The following is a 17,322-nucleotide window of genomic DNA, read 5'->3' as shown; positions in this document are numbered from 1 at the left end:
TGTGTCTCATGTTTTCGTCAACGACTGTAACGTGTTTCTCATAATCATAAAACGACTGCGAAGAGACATGAAGTGAGGCACGCAGTGACGGTGCCTCATGGTAGGGGGCACCGCTGATCCCAGGAATCCTTCTTACCACTCGGCTACACAAAAATAGAATTAGCAATAGCAAGCTACAGTAAACAGTTAGCAAGTCAAGTGCAGCCATCCAACTATTTTTTTGACGATCTCATCAGGCTGTATAGCTCGCAAACGGTGAGGGATGAATGTAAATCTCCTGGGCAGCTTCTCAACTTTTTAGCCCAGAAGGATCTCATTCAAGCTGTTCTAGAGGCGACAAAGTTGCCCCGGCCAGTGGTCACCGTTCCAGCTACGACAGCATTGGCGGAGCGCTCATTCTCAGCACTGAAAAGACTCAAAACATACAGTCGGAACAGGACCGATCGAGGACGACTGCCTTCACTAGAAGCGATTTCCATTGAGACAGAGACTTTCTACAATCAAGTTATCAATGCTTTTCTTCAGAAGGAGCGACGCATGGACTTCATTTATAAGTAAAGGTAAGAGATAATAACGTTTTTTTTATTTGCTTTTTTTTTATGCTACAGTTTGTATACATAAAGAATGCTGATATGATATTTAAAACAAAACACCTCAACTGCTGCCGATAAAATGATGAATAAGCCACTCTGTAGGGTTTGTAAGTCTGACTATGATGACGTCGGTGCCTCACCAACCGTAAACCTCAACCATTCAACAGCTCATCGACATGTTTTATAGAAACATAAAACCATCCATCAATGGATGAATTGATAAGAATTGATGTATCATAATAATATAAATGTATCTATATTATTATAATATTTATCATAATTTACCATAAGTAGTATTGTTCGCAGTTGAAAAAAGGTGTCCCTTCCCCTCTGGGTTTTTTCAGGCAGGACAGTTGAGTCTGCAACCAAAGGGAAGCTTGTAGTGTTGAACAATTTGATATCATGGAATTATATCAATCTTTCAGCAAAAGCGCAACGGTTTTCGGCTGCAAGAGCATTGTGCAGAGGATGAGGGGGTCCAGATATCTAATATCCCCTCGCTGCCGTCTGCACCGTCAATCCCGGGTGCTGGAGGTGATCACTGGGCCGCAAATAGAGACATGGTTGTATTTCCCGTCCCATCCCGGAGAGGTGATCCAGGGAAAAAGAGCGATGGAGCCGGAGACGAGCCTCGGCACGTAAATGCACTCGGGGGAGAGTCGGCTAATGATCTGTGGCGCGTGAACGGTCCCTCGCCGCGGCGCCGATCATTCCCTAATCAGAACGGCGTCCCCGTGACGCCGCCCGTGTCGGATGGATTCGGGGCGTCGTCGGTTTCAGGTGTCAGCTTTACGGTTATGGCTTTTCCTCGCTGTGATTTCCCATCAATAATTAATTTTGGCAAAGTATCCGCAGACATCTCCGTCTCGACGGCCTACGTCGTGCGTCTTCATCGTCTCTCGGCAGGCGATCCGGAGACGAAGTCAGAGACGTCCACGTGATGTATATGGAAAAAAAAAGCTATTATTTATCAGATTACGGCAGACGTGTGACAGTTTTTCTTTCAGCGAGACGTCGTGAAGGGATTGTGAATTACACTGCCGTCCACATGCAGGAGGAGCGCCTCAGGAGGGCACGGGGAGGGGAATTTATACCACATTTCTGCAAGTGCATTAATCTTAATTTTAATCTTAATTTTGATTTTGATTTTAATATCAATTCTGATTTTAATTTTGATTTAAGCTTTAGTTTTAATTTTAATTCTAATTTTAATCTTAATTTTAATTTTGATTTTAATTTCAATTTCAATTTTAATTTTAATTTTAATTTTAATTTTAATTCTGATTTTAATTTTAATTCTGATTTTAATTTCAATTTCAATTTTAATTTTAATAATTAAATGATATATTATATTGATGATTATAATATTATTATAAATGGATATTTTTATTATTCGTAATTTATAATTTAGAAATTAACTCATAGGAATAAATGGTGGTGTGAGCAGGAGAGCTGCTGAAAAAAAAAAATAAATAAAAATTAGAAAAGGGGAAAATTTGTTGTTGATAAACCGCTGGGATAAAGGATGGGATCCATTCTGGACTGATCAATAAAGCTTGCGCTCGCCAATATTTTCTCTGAAAAAAAAACAACAATTTCAATTTTTTTTTTTTCTGTGAAACTTTACCGCAACAAACCTCTCGGAAGAAGAATTCAAACGGCAGCTCATCAGACACGCGGCTCCTCCGAGCAGAGAATCCCAATGTTTTTGTGTTTATTTCTAAAACGCTTTGGATTTTGATTTTGATTCGATAATTGAGCCAGCAAAAAAAAAACAAAAAAAAAACGCCAAAGTCTAAATGTCTGAACACTCTCATCATCCAATCATTTCTTCTCCTCGGCGCATTGGTTTTTTGGCGAAACCTTGATGTGGCGGGAAAAAAAAAAATAAAAAGCAGACGGAGGCAGTTTTGCTGCTGTCGGACGCTTGAACTCCCACATTGATGTTTATTTTAAGGGAAAAGAAAAACGACACAAACAAAACCTGCGTGAGAAGCATGATTTACACACACACACACACACACACACACACACACACACACATCCAGTGATGTGCCTTTCTTAAAGCTGAGCAAGGCCACCATGTAAATGTATGTGTGGCCGACTGCCAAAACCCAAAGTGTGGTTGGCAACAAGAGGGTCTGACACACTCACACTCACACACACACACTCACACACACACACACTCAGATCCAGCAGTGGGGAGCTGATTAGCTTTGCAGACCAAACCTGAGGTTAGTGCTTGTTTATATGACGGGGAAACCTTCATCCCTGCGGGTCGTCCCGTCTGTTTTTTTTTTTTTACAAATCTGTGTTTTGATGATATTAGCGCTACATTAGCTCCATTTCGTCTCGGACGGAGCCTCGGGAGAATAACATCGACCACATCAATGACGACGCAATCCGCGGACTACTTTACGGGGCGCAGGTACATTTGATAAGCGCTTCCCGTCCCGTCGCTCCGCAGACAACAAAGACGACGGTTCTGTTATTTATAACAGCCGGCCTTCTTTTGCAGCTGTCACAACGTCTGCCGCTAAAGAAACACACCACTCCTCTCCATCTCCCACCTAGATCTTCACGTCCAAACCATCTCCAAAAACGTCGAACATCAGACGGACTGCGTCCTCCTCATCTCAAACATGGCCGCTCTCAAACCCCCTTCCCTTACGTCCTCTTCTCTCGCCCTTCTCCTGAAACACAAACGCCAAATTGAGATGAACTACACAACATGAACCTGTCTTGGCATTGTTATGGTGACGGTGTAAACAACTTCATTAGCCGGGCGGTAAATTAAAAAAAAAAAAAAAAAAAAGAAAACGAAGTCTTCCGTCGGGTCGAAGCAGCAAATGAGGTAAGCCGCTTATCCGGTTCGCAATTAAGGAGATTTTCTCTTTTTTAGGTGGGGTCGGGGGCGGCGGCGGGTTTTTATTTAATGCGGTTAATAAGCAACTTGGCGAAGGAGTGATTTGGATTAGGTGAAATTGATGAGCCCCCCCCCCTCCCGACGATGAATCTGTGATTCTGTGGAATCTGACCCTCTTCGATGTGCGACGGGTCTGGATCGAAACGCCAACGCCGACCCCGGCCCCCCCAAACAAATCGATTTCATTCAACAAGTCGGAGCCTTTGTTAAAGGATTTGGCGAGTAATGGAACCGGTGCCTCCTGACAGCTCCGCCCGCGAGCAGAAGGGCAAGGTCGTTACCCCTCCGGCGCCGTGGCAACCGCCGTCCATCCTGGGAGAGGCTCGGCCGCCGACCCCGAAGCCCCGGTAATGAGCTGACAGTGTTTATGCGCCCCGACCCGGGCGCCGGCCTCCTTCGCCGTTAACGATGCTCACCTTTTACGCCGATGATCCGAGGCTCACCTGAGCAGCGGCGGTCCGATGTCGGGTTCGGACTCCCGATGGCGATGACAGATGGGTCGTCGAGGGATGCGGAGAAGGGATAGTCAAAGACGGGGTCTAATTTTGCGATCGGCGAAGGCCGTAGGGGACCTTCAGTCCTGGGAATTGCAGTTTCAGGAAGTAGCGGCCCGTATTCCCAGGACTCGGCGTCGCCCCCTTGTGGTGATGAGCAGTACTGCGTCTTCCTCCGACGCGCTTCCAAACCCCAATTGGCTGAATCTCACCTTCAGTGACCAAATATCACATAAATTACATCAAAACCCAATGAATAACATGTTAAATGTTGCTATTGTTGTTGTTGTTAGCGCTAAGAGAGGCACGGTTTTTAACACACAGCTATTCGCTTATCATCCGACATTGAGCTGACAAAGTAAAACTTGAATGTTTTTCATAAAAAAAGATAAACTGTGTAAACCAGCTTTCATCTCATTTTCACTGAAAAGCTGCATCTTTATCACAGAAACAGTTGAATAATATTTGTCATAAATGTATGTTTCAATAGTACTCAGTAACTCGACTATGCGTGGAAAATAAAATCTCAGGACGGTAAAATATTGTCGTTATAAAGTCACACTCTTCGAAAGACGTTGACTTGAGTTTTTTTATATACGTTTTAATTTCCTTAATGTCTCTTTCCCACTGTGACAAATCACCTTTAATTTCTTTGAATTCATAAATTCATTTTATCTTTCCACTTAGTGGCATAAACCTTTTAAATTCCAGTCTATTAAAGTCTCCTTCTATTATAACAGTCTGCCGTTTTATTTCCCGTAGGGTTTTCCGTCTCCAGTAGAGCGGCAGACCTGAGGCTGTGTCTGTGGCGATCAGTGAAAGGCTAAATCAACTAAATTATAATAACAAAAAAACATAAAATAATAATTATAATTATAATACAATACTGATTAAAAGAAAACATGATAAATACAACACAACAATGACAATAATAATAACAATATTAATAATATTATTATCAATAATGATGATGATAATATTAATAATAGTAATGGTAATAATAATTATAAAAAATAACAATTATTGTTATCATTTTATTATATATATATATATATATATATATATATTGTAATACTATATCATACTAATTGCATTTTATAATAATACAGTATTATATAGTAATACTATTATTATTATTATTATCCTAACAGTTTTTATAAAATAATATGATTCTTCTCAGTCTTATGACAATAAAATAATAACAATGATAATGATAATAATAACAATAATAATAATTATTATTATTATATAGTTGATTTCTATCGAAAGATAGATTCATGACGAATATAATACTAATTGCAATTATTATTAATGTAATACTATTAAAAAGGATTTATATATAATGATCATAATTATTAGAATACAAATAGAATGCAATCATTTGAGATGCCGGGGATTGAACCTCATACATACAAATTATTAATCAATTATTATTATTATTTACAAGAACAATAATAATATATAGCGATAATGATAACAATAATGTATTTTCATCAAAATCATCACCATTACTATTATTATTATTTCTGTTACCATTTAGATTTATATTTATTTTTTTATTTTTTTTAATTTAATTTCTATTTATATATATATATATATATATATGTTGTTTTTTTTTTTTTTCATATATATCATTTAAAATGATGGCACTCACTCAGCAGCAGCTTCTGTAAAGGCTGATGGAATATGTCCCTGATGTAGGTTGGAGCCCATTAACTCCTTTGGAGCCGCCGGTCCTCCATCTGGTTCCTCCTTCCTGAGGTTGGTTCTGGAGGAAGAGGGTCAACCCACAGGAGGAAATCACCCCCGAGCGTTGGTGTCCTAAAGGCACCTCATCCAGAATGTCGAAATGCAGTGAGGTATTCTCCCGTAGCCTCCACGGCCAGGGAGTGGGCCGAAGCTCCTCATTAGAGCCGTGACCTTTTTTTTCTTTTTTTGTCCCCGGAAATTGTCACGACGCGCTCCCCGCCGGCCTCCAACCGCCTCGGGCGACGCGTCGAAAATACAACAAATCGGGTCGGTCCTGGAAAATCACAAGACGATGACGCTTCTCTCCGGCAGCAAAGGTGAAATGAGTTGGCGGGGGGGACGGAGCATCGAACCGAGGTGTCATGACCTCGTGTCTAATGGTGATTTTATCGAAGTGTAATTACCACACCGGTACACAGGGCTCACCGTGACAGTCACAGGAAATAATTGAAAGGCGTCCGCGTTTCTTGCAAAAAGCCCGATGTTTGTGAGGGGTGGACTGACTGATGAGGACAACCATGCGCGCATGAACAGGAAGGAAGGAAGTGAGACATGTTACAAAATAAAAACAGCAAAAAATAACACGAAAAAAAAGGGAAAAATTTCTGCCCGAATTTCCAAAAGGGCATGAAAATGAATAAATAAATAAATATTAACACAATATAAATTAATATTACATTTTCATGCTTTTCTCAGAGAACATGCAAAGCCAGCAAATGCTATGTGGAACATGACTTTAAATTAAATTAAATCAATTTAATTTAATTTATTTTATTTTATTTTATTTTATTTTATTTCATTTTCAGGTCATTATGTATAGGTTACATAAACACCACATAAATTAATTTTCACTGCCATGCTAGTTTTTCTGAAGGTCAGACGAGGTGCCATATTTTTAACTCAACTGGGATTTCAAATGACTAATTAACATATCACACACTTTTGGATTTTTGGAGAGGGAAAAATAGGAAATAGGGCAAGTAATGCGACAGTTTGAATATAATAGCACATCTGATTTAGGAAAAACACGTTCCAGCCTCACTGAAATGATGAATATGTTGACAAATTGATGGTTAATTAGTTTAACGGGATCACCCAGGCTGCAAAAATACCCTGTTCGAATTATCCGAATATTAAGAACTTCAATTTGCACACACATAAAAATAAGATAAAATTCAACCAAGTATTTTATACAAACACAAAAGGGGATCGTGGGTAAGCATATACATGTACTTGTAAATACACACATTACATATATCTTTACATACCTTTAATCTAACTTTAACTTTATACGTTTAACTCGCTATTTATTCTATCATTCTATGAATTCTATTTTGATTCTTGTCCTTTTAATTCTGCGAGCTGCTTTCAACAAAAAGCAATTCAGATTCTGATAATAACGGAGTATAAATTAACAGTGAAGTAGTAAAGTGCACTATTACATTAAACAGTAAACATTAAAGTATGACGTGCACGCAGATATAAACTGCTGATAAGGTGATAAAAAGACATGAGAGAGTAGCAGCAGACCTTTTTTGTACAAAGGTCAGTGAGTGATTCCATAATGGGTTTTTGCCACAAAAGCAGCATGATGTTTGTTTATTTTTCAGTGACGGTGCAAAGTAGCAGAAAAATAGTGGTGATATTGCGATATATTGTCAGAATCCAGTCGGGAGTGGGGGGGGGAGTTAAATATGGATGGGATGGGATCGTGAGATGTAGTCACGTGCGGTGAAGTTCATGGCTGGTGAGGCACTGACTGCATCACAATCAGATTTACAAAAAAGGTGAACCTTGCGAAGTGACTTATTCACCAAATAAGCAGAGGAGTCACAAGGAGGATCCCTGGAATCACGAGCGCGCCCTACTGCAGAGGCAGCAGAACTGCGGGCCTCACTTAGTGGCTCTTTGCAGCTTCGCTCAGCACGAGAAACTAGTTACAAACATATAGTTGTTGACAAAAAAAACACTGCACATGGAAATGTAGTTCAAATAGCAAAAGGGTTGAAACATTCTAATCAAGACAGTAATACAGTCTTAATTCAGAGCATGCCAGCAGTCAGCCGTCATTGAGGCTCACTGGTCCACAGCCTCCGTACGTCTCTCTTCTCAGTATTTGAACGGCAAATGTGAAAATTCAGCGATTTGGATAAAAAAATAAATAAAAACAAAAGTTCAATGAAAAATACCTTTAGAGCGCAAATCATTGATAAATAGAACCATATTATTTTCTTTCCGAGATCGGCAAGTGAGGCAAGGCTTCTCCTGCCTCTCCTGACTCCACTTCACTGGTGGGGCGGGAGTTGAGCATCCTGCCAGCCGGGTGTAAAAAGCCATTATTTGCAGAAATTGACCATATTCTCCGCATTATAAGCTGCAATGTTTTTCACGCACTTTGAACTTCAACAATGATGCGGCTAATTTATGGATTTTTTGGGCTTCACGCCACCAAAACATTTAGCCTCGTCACGTCGGACCAATGAAATTACAGTAAAAATCTCAAGCCGTTTAGTTCCGACACCAAAAAAGGCAACTTTAATTATTTTAATGCGGAGATGAAAGATCAAGATAGTGATCAGCCGCAGTAGGACAAAGCAGGGATAGAAAATGGCTGGACTTTTCCTTGTGTTATTCATTATCCATCTTCTTTATCAACTGTTACTGGCACTGTTTGGGGGAAAAAAAAAAAAAATCCAGTGCATATTTGTGGATGTTACTAGTAGATAATGAAATAAAAGTTTAAAAATAAAGGTACTGTGTAACATCTTTCTGTGTCAATATTTAATCTTTTGCTTGTGTTATTCATTATCAATCTTTTTTATCAACTGTTACCGGCACTTTTTTGGGGAAAAAAAAAATTCCAGTGCATATTTGTGAAGTTACCAGTGGATAATTAAATAAAAGTGCAGTATCTTTCTGTGTAAATATCTCATGTTACAACATGGATATCTGCGGCTTATAGACAAGTGCGGCCTATATATGTACACATTTATTTATTTACATCCGATGCAGCTTATATTCAGGTGCGCTCAATTGTCCGGAAATTACAGTAACCAAATTTAGCGGTGGGGGTGGGAGATTCTTGTGAGATGTTAACACACACATAAACATCGGTTGGCTTCTATTTTAAAAATGAAAGTTCGCATTAACCCTGTTGTCAGCTGTGCAGCCTCAATATAACAATACTGCAGGTTAACAATACAGACATTTCTTAAAATAGCGATTTAAAGACATGCACTCACACACACACACACACACACAGGAAATACATATTTCTAGAATGCATCTTGATACCTGCCCATATGTTGGTATCCCACCCTCCTCGCCTCCAGCAGGCTGTTGTTTGCCCCAGGGCCATCGTGATTGACGGCTGTCAATCAAACTTCTGCAGCCGGAGCCCCCCCAGGAGATCTCCGGTTGTTGTTGTTCTTCGGACAGGCTTTGGAAACGGATCAAAAGGGAACAAAGAGTCTGTTTTATATATTGAAATATTGAATGCATGGAATACCCAATGGAATCTGTTTATTGTTAAAGGAAGCGCAATTTACATCCCTGTGAAAAGACGGGTTTCTAATGGCCTCCTATCGGTTCCACATGCCAAAACCCTACATTTGGTATAAAACATTCAATTTCTCACTTTAGCATGCAACCAGAGAAAGAGTGAGGGAGGTGCAGTTCACCGGTGGCACCTCCAGATCTGTTATTTAATAAAAAGGGGCCAAAAAGCAAGCACGGTGAGCAAGATGGTCCCTGAGCTGGTGCAACACTTAGGTAAGGGCTTAAATAAATCTGAAAATAATCCACGCCATCTTTCGTGAGACGTGCAAATCACACATTCTGCTGAATTTGGAACCGAACATTTTACATGATTTAGCGAAAGGAAGAAAGGTCTTTCCTGACGTCTTTTCCCTGCTTTACTCTGAGGATTCACAAGCGCAAACCTGCAGATGGCAAGTAATTGTTACTGCTGACACATTATTTATGATAAATTGTGTCAATATCTTTTACAAAGAAGTTTCCCCTATGTGGATCAATCAAGTTTATGTCATCTTATCTAAATTTCACATCAAGCCTGACTGGAAAATTCAATTTTTAAAACTAGATAAAGGGAAAATTGTAAAAGAAAAAAAAAAAATTTTAAACAGATCAAAACTAGATAAATACTGTCACGTGCCACGGGGGGTGGACTCGGGCAGGGAACCACACCTCAGAGCAGGGATCTGGATCGAAAGCGCTTTATTGCATTGGAACGGCAGGTAGGGTGTCGTTGGTAAGCCCATGGCCCCAAGACAGAGGTGCACGGGGCTGGGTCTCACCAGGACGGGTGGCAGACTGGATCAGAGGTTACACCGGCCGACTGGGTCCGGTCGTGGCGGGGATCCACAGTGGTCGGAGAGCCACACTCCCCCAGCGCCAGGCAGAGCGTGCCGCTGCCCTTTATAGGGATCTTGATTTGCGGCATCTGCTGCAGCTGGCGCCGATTACAAATTGGGATCAGGTGTGATACCCAGACAATATCACATCAAGCCTGACTGGAAAATTAAAACTAGATGTCAAGGGAAAATTCACCAATTTTTGGGGAAATTGTAAAAGAAGAAAATATATATACATATATAGATATATATTTTAAACAGATCAAAACTAGATAATAGATACAATCCAAAAATCTAATAATACAGTAGTCATTTGCTGTATCTTGGATTTTTGATCTGTAAAATAAAATAGCAAAAATCTGTGGTATGGCAATAGAAAAATAAATCTCCAATTTAAAAAAAAAAAAAAACTCTATTTTTTATTGTTATTAATTATAAAATTATTATCATTATTATTGCTCTTTATCATTTAATTACAAATAAATTGTAAAAATAAAAAGTAAAGATTTTCAAACCGAGATACGATTTAAAATTAAACATTTTTTTAGCTATAACATAGGTTTTTGTGGTAAAAATGTATGAATATATTGCATATAAGTGTATAATTGTAGATAGGTGTATAATTGTATATAAGTGTATATTGTATATAATTGTGTATAAGTGTATATTTAAGTATCTAAGTATATAAGTAAATAAGTATATATTTACATTTATTTACAATATATATGTATTTCTCAGATGGCGACCAACCAGAGCTTGGTATTCTGTATCCTGGGCTCTGATTGGCTGCAGCATCATCGTCTGCATCTCCTGCACCAAGCATACATTCAGCATCTCGCCTCGTCTGTTTCACATCATTATGCAATTGCTGCACGTTTAAGAGAAAAGGAAAGTGTTTGTAAGAGTGTGAAAAATATTGGTGCTACTTTTATACTTGCATTGCACTTTTGTTTTTGTTTTTTTCAGTCAAAGTCAATTCTTTGTTGTCAATTCTGCCATATGTGTCACTCAAACAGAGGATTGAAATCAGGTTTTTTTAAGCAGCAGGTCACAACAATGTAGTACAGTTATTGGGACAGCCAAAAAAGTTTAGGTGCATTGGTTTTTAAAGTGGCAGAAGCAAAAAAAAAATATATATATATATATATGTACAGTTTCTGTGTGTTTGTGTGTGTGTGTGTGTTATTGTGATTGTTATTGTTACTACTACTAATAGTAATAATAATAATTATAATGATAGTAGTTTTCCATTGGTGACACAGTGTGTAGCGCTTCAGATAAGATAAGATAAGATAAGATAAGATAAGATAAGATAAGATAAGATAAGATAAGATAAGATAAGATAAGATAAGATAAGATAAACTTTATTGATCCCCATAGAGGAAATTCTTTTGTCCAAGCAGCATAACATTTATAGTGTCAATAAATATGAATATAAATAGAGAGACAATTAGAAGACAATTAGAAAATGGTAAATATATAAGATAATATAAGATCAAAAATATGTATATAATAATATATATATTATAATATATATAATATGTATATATATAATATAATAGAAGATTATAATTATATGATTTTTTTTTTTATAGATATTCGATAATAATTAATAGATAATAGATAACAATTGAATGAATGATTTTGCAGTATACCATAAAAAATAAAAAAAAAGGAACCATAGGTACTTGTGTGTGTAAAACACTGGTGCTGCTGAACGAGGTGTTTGCTGACACCCCGTAAAAAAGGGTGTAAACAGCCGACGGAAGCGCAGGATATTTACATGCAAAGTGGGAGTAGAAGGGCTCCCGGGGAGAGCGGTCACCCCGGGGCGCCGCGACGCCGTTCACCGTCGGGGGGGGCAAACGTCATGAATAATGGGGCCGAGCGGTTCCAGAGGACACCAATAAATCGTCCATTCAATGCAAATAACCGGCTTCTGTGTATCGCTCTACACGCCGCTCTATTCGTCACTGTCAAAACATCACCCAACAAACCTTTAGATTAAAACCAAAAGGCTTAATCATATTGCACGCAAAGTGCTTAATATGCAAATGGGGATATAAATAGTCCCCGCCACCTCAAGACTTATGTTGTCACTTCTGCGTGAGATGGTGACCGAATCCCGGTCGCGCTGGCATATGGCGATATTTCAGCCGACAGCGCGAAAACAGAGAATCTCATCCCCGAGTGGATGCTCATCCCTCTTTAATGTGTTCTATTCCGAGAAGGGCTTGTGGGGCCGACGCCTCTCGGACGACCTTCCGCGGCTGGTGAATTCCTCAGCCATAAAAAAAAAAAAAAAAAAAAAAAAAAAACACGAAATTGCGGCGTTGCTTGAGGTAGTCATGCCGAAAAAGTCAAGTTCTGTCAGATGTGAGCTCAGCTCGCGTCTAGAATGTAGAGTAACACAATGCTGCTGGATGTTTTTCATTGTTAGCGGTGCATCATCCGTATTTTTTTCTGTGTTTTAAAAGCGTACGCACACCGAGAGAATCCTCTCGGCGCTGCATTGGCGGGACCTGGCAAACATCGCCCCCCCCGCCCCCTGCACCCCGAGGCCTCCAGCCAGTTTAGATGCCCCGAGATCAGGAAGTTTCCGTCTCACTCCGAGGCCTTTCTTTGACATTTATGCGCCGGCAGACCGTCGGGAAAGCGGAGCTAATCTGAAATGCCACGTCCGCCAATCTGGGTGGCATCCACGTCTGCAGGGCAGAAACGGGGGGGGAGGGTCTTCTAATCTAGCGTAAGTGCCAGATAGAGCTTGGCGAACTGAAATGACCCCCAACGCCCCCCGCAGAAGAACTCGTCCCAAGAGTGCCAGGTCCCCCTGATGCTATTAATTCTAAACGTTTTGCTCCCCAACTAGATTATTAGCAGAAATACATGGATGGACTTTGCTGGAACATGGAACCTGACGGAGGCTATGTTTGGTACAGTGTATATACAGTGCACTGTATGGATGAATGAGAAAAACTGTAATATTAAATAAAAAAACTCAAATTAAAAATCAAAATTAAATTAAATTAAATTAAATTAAATTAAATTAAATTAAATTAAATTAAATTAAATTAAATTGGTCTCGGGAAAAAAATAAAATGTAAATTATATTACAGTGTATATAATTCATAACATATCATTTATCATCCCATGCAGAAATTGAAATTGAAATTGATGTTTTTTTTTTTTTTTTTATGACCAAGGAGTGTTTGGATAACTTATTGATTATAAATTGAAGTTAAAATATCTATCTATCTATCTATCTATCTATCTATCTATCTATCTATCTATCTATCTATCTATCTATCTATCTATCTATCTATCTATCTATCTATATACATATATATATATATAGAGAGAGAGAGCGAGAGAGAGAGAGAGAGAGATGGATAGACACATACTTAATTTAATATATAACGTGTTGATGGCCCTGATACTCAATGGTATTGATTATTGAATCACAGCATTTGGAACAGCAGCAGGTTTTTTAAATCAATGTACTAGTTTGACATGTTTCAGAAATACAGGCTGAATATACAGTAAATACATGATGTATATATAAAAGAATACATATACATGTATACATTCTACTCTATGTGTGTGTGTGTGTGTGTGTGTGTGTGTGTGTGTGTGTGCGTATGGGTAAAATGGGTTAAATTAGGCCTGTAATTCTGTCATTTTCACATTTTTTTTTGGGAGAAATTTTGCAAACATGAATGGCCCAAGCATTGATCCTAGGGGGACCCCAGAAGAATAGAATTCAGAGAATCTCATTCATCTCAGCAGCCATTATCAGCGAATTGACGAGGGATCACCAAAATCACATTGAGCACAAAGTTATTACGCTCTGCTCGTACATCTCCAGAAAACTAAGCTTCTATTTTTCCTTTCATTTTTTTTTTTCTTCTTCATATTGGCTAAAGAATTCAAGTGAAAAACTACCCTGTTTGAGATCAGTAATTTTGAGATCAAAATTGGACAAGCGCGGCGCCCGAGAGGGTTATATTACCGAGAATACGCAAGAAATACAGAAAATAAAATACTTTATGACAAAGGAAAATGGGAAAGAATCACGGCATGGCTTATAAATGGGACAAGCTCAACAACCCAATAAGGGCCAGGGGAGTCCATGATGAGGTCAATCCCACTACCCATTGCACATGCACATGTATGCATGTGTGTGTGTATGCAGTGGCGTTGGTGAGACGGCACAAATCTAACCAGCTGTTACATAAACCTAATAGTCTGGAATTCTACGGCCTCAATAATGGTTTTCTCCACATATCTTATCAACGTGCGGCTCAAATGGGCCGTAAATACCTCCCGACTCGGCCCGGACCGGAGTTTCCACTTCGTCTGAAAGTGCCGTTTAGTCGGTTTGCAAATTAAATAACGCCATTAGCATCCTCTCCGGGACTTTAAGTGATGTTTTAGCGGCAAATCAACCAGGTGTGCGAATTGCGCAAATAAGGCACCTCCTGTCATCGGACCCGTACAAACTCATTCGCGTTCATGGCACGAGGGTAAAACAGGTGCGCCCCTTACAAACGTGCCTCGGGGACAAATAAAGTTTTCCCAGTTCTGATTCTGATACCTATGTACTTCCTGCTTTAAGTCACCGTAGCTATTAAGCAATACATCAGCTAGGATAGACGGATATCTTTGTTCCGCCAAAGGACGCCCAATTTTACACAACAAACCCATTCAACCGAGTTTCTTCATGACAAGTTGATCTCTTCTTGGACTTTCTTGGCAAACCCCAACAGTTACAAGGACATACCGTAAAAAAAAAAAACGGATAGAACTGATGAAGCCTCTCGAGGGAGAGAAGAAATCGACTTCAGTTACCGTGACAAGATTCTGTGTTGATTTACCTGGATGGCTGAGGACCTCTGTGGATGTCCACCGGAGGGTGGTGCAGAAGTCACTTCCAACTTCTGAGTTCTGCGTTCCAGCACAAAAGAGGCAGGGCTGTAGATGGCAACTGTCTTTGTCGACTCCATGTTGTCTTATTCTTCTTCTCTGTTCCTTTTACTCGAGCATACCGAGCAGCTCCCTTTGCTACATTTGGGTATGCATCCGCTAGCTCCGCTACCCTAAAAAAAATGATGGAATTACACAGTGGATGGACACTGAGGAGGGACAGAAGGCTCCGCCCTGTGATATAAACGAGTCCTTAGCTTGGGTTACTTTCAGATGGACTCTGCGCACCGGCCCTTTGCGAGCACCGCACTGCAGACACAAAGCATTTACAGGGAAAAAGGCAAAAACAAGGTGGAGGAGGAGGGAGGCAAAGTCAGGGGGGGGGGGGGGCAAGACGAAGAGAGACATTAATAAACAAACCGTGAATCATCCTTGTCTCCGTCATCAACCCCATTTCTTCCTGTTATTCTCACCCGAAACTAACAGCTGGTGGCATACACACACACAGACAAAAAAAAAGAAGGAAGCGAGCCTGTTTTGATGTTTGTGCAGAGCTTAGGCAATTTATCGGTCAGGGATTTAGCAAATCAGAATTCATTGCGGAAACTTTCTGATCCGGGAGGTTCAAGGGCCCTGGATAAACAAGACTGATTGTTTCAGAGGCATGCATATATTAGCCCTATTCGGGTCCGTGCTATTACATGCAGACGGCGACGGGAGCGTAACTCATATGGCGGGGACTTTGGAGAGAGAGGCTCGGCCGGGATTTCGCACCAAGAGAAACTGGGAGATGTTTCTTACAAAACGCCGCGGCCTTGGTACATGACAGACAGGATACTGAGAGTCCTGCTCGAGTGCTACACGCGACAAAATACTTTGTCGGGGGCTAAAACAAAGAGAATGGCTGTCATGTTGCGTTTACCCGGCAAACATCACTGACAGCCGCTGACAGCGAGAGGCGGAACAGTGAAACTGGAAATATCACAAGCTTCATCGGGGGCCTTTAACACGACCTCGGAACGTCTACCGGAATGAAAGGGGGCTATTAATATCGCGGCGGGTGGCGCCATTGCGCCGCCTTCAGCCGTGAGGCTCATTTATTCCCAGCATTGAATCAGCAGAAAGGCGATCATTTCCTGCGGAATTCAGTACATAGCCAAATACCACAGACTGAGCAGTACCCCCAAAAGTTGTATGCTCAAATGCAACCAGCGAAAGAACCAGAGAAGAAGACAACATAATGTGAGTATAACCAGGGTGAAAAATTCACTGCTACCTCTTTTTGCCGTCCAAAACAGAATGCAGAACTGGGAGGTGAACTCCGAACAGCCCTCTAGTGGATGAACATCTCTGTACCCCCAGAAGTTGTATGCTCAAGTGCAACCAGCGAAAGAGCCACAGAAGAGGAAGAAGGCAACAGGGCGTGAGTATAACCAGAGTGAAGAATTTACTGCTACCTCTTTTTGTCATCCAAAACAGAATGCAGAACTTGGAGGTGAACTCCGAACTGCCCTCTAGTGGATGAACATCTCAGTACCCCTAGAAGTTGTATGCTCAAGTGCAACCAGCGAAAGAACCAGAGAAGATGACGAAGGCAACATGGCATGAGTATAACCACAATGAAGAATTCACTGCTGCCTCTTTTTGTCGCTCAAAACAGTATGCAGAACTTGGAGGTGAGCTCCGAACTGCCCTCTAGTGGATGAATTGCTTAGCAACCATGGCAGCATAAAGCACCAAGGAGTGGGCATTAGGAACTTGAGCACATTTAAGCCTAAAAACGTAAAAGTTCTACCTGAAGGTGTTTAGGACGGAGGTGACGGCAGCAGTTTTTTCAAGTATGGAGTCACTGAGGAAAAGACTGACAATGAGGAGACTGTCTTTTGGAGGGAGGAGAGGATCAGAAAGGAGTCCATCAGAGTGGCAGCACATGTTAGATGTTCTTGAGATGAAGTCAATTGATTGGCTGTGGCGCTCCCCCCGAAGGGAGCAGCCGTAAGTAAAAGAAGACGAAGAAGAGAGTCTATTTCACGACTCTCTGTGAAGCTGTGAAAGGCAGGGGCTCGGCAAAACGCCTTTGTTTCGACTCCATCGTTTCATCAAAAAGTGTGAAAATCACATTCGCGACACATCCGTCCCTATTCTTTAACATTTAAAGCCTCTGAGGTAGTCAACTGGAGCCGAAATGGAAGGCGGCGGATCTTACACCCGCAGGAGCGATGAGCCGTTTGAGGCCACGGCTAACGTACAGACATCCGATTACT

At 40.5% G+C, this 17,322-nt stretch overlaps 1 long non-coding RNA gene across 2 annotated transcripts; it reads right to left on the bottom strand.

The window, feature by feature from the left end:
* Positions 1-1,663: 1,663 nt before the first annotated feature.
* LOC147221346 (uncharacterized) lies at positions 1,664-15,362 on the bottom strand. 2 transcript variants are annotated; one of them, XR_015107863.1, is made up of 5 exons: positions 15,010-15,362; positions 9,057-9,201; positions 5,668-5,781; positions 3,963-4,225; positions 1,664-3,286 (listed from the first exon to the last, which is right to left on the bottom strand). It is a non-coding gene; the product is annotated as an uncharacterized LOC147221346 (long non-coding RNA). The 2 variants fall into 2 exon arrangements; XR_015107862.1 differs by lacking the exons at positions 9,057-9,201; positions 15,010-15,362 and having other exon boundaries at positions 5,668-6,167.
* Positions 15,363-17,322: the final 1,960 nt, after the last annotated feature.

Source organism: Fistularia commersonii, chromosome 22 (genome assembly GCF_037954325.1).
Source record: "Fistularia commersonii isolate RoL2024-O1a breed Wild chromosome 22, RoL_Fcom_v1.0, whole genome shotgun sequence".
Taxonomy (NCBI): Eukaryota; Metazoa; Chordata; class Actinopteri; order Syngnathiformes; family Fistulariidae; genus Fistularia; species Fistularia commersonii.
The sequence above is the reverse complement of the archived record's forward strand: the minus strand, read 5'-3'. Positions and strand labels throughout refer to the sequence as shown.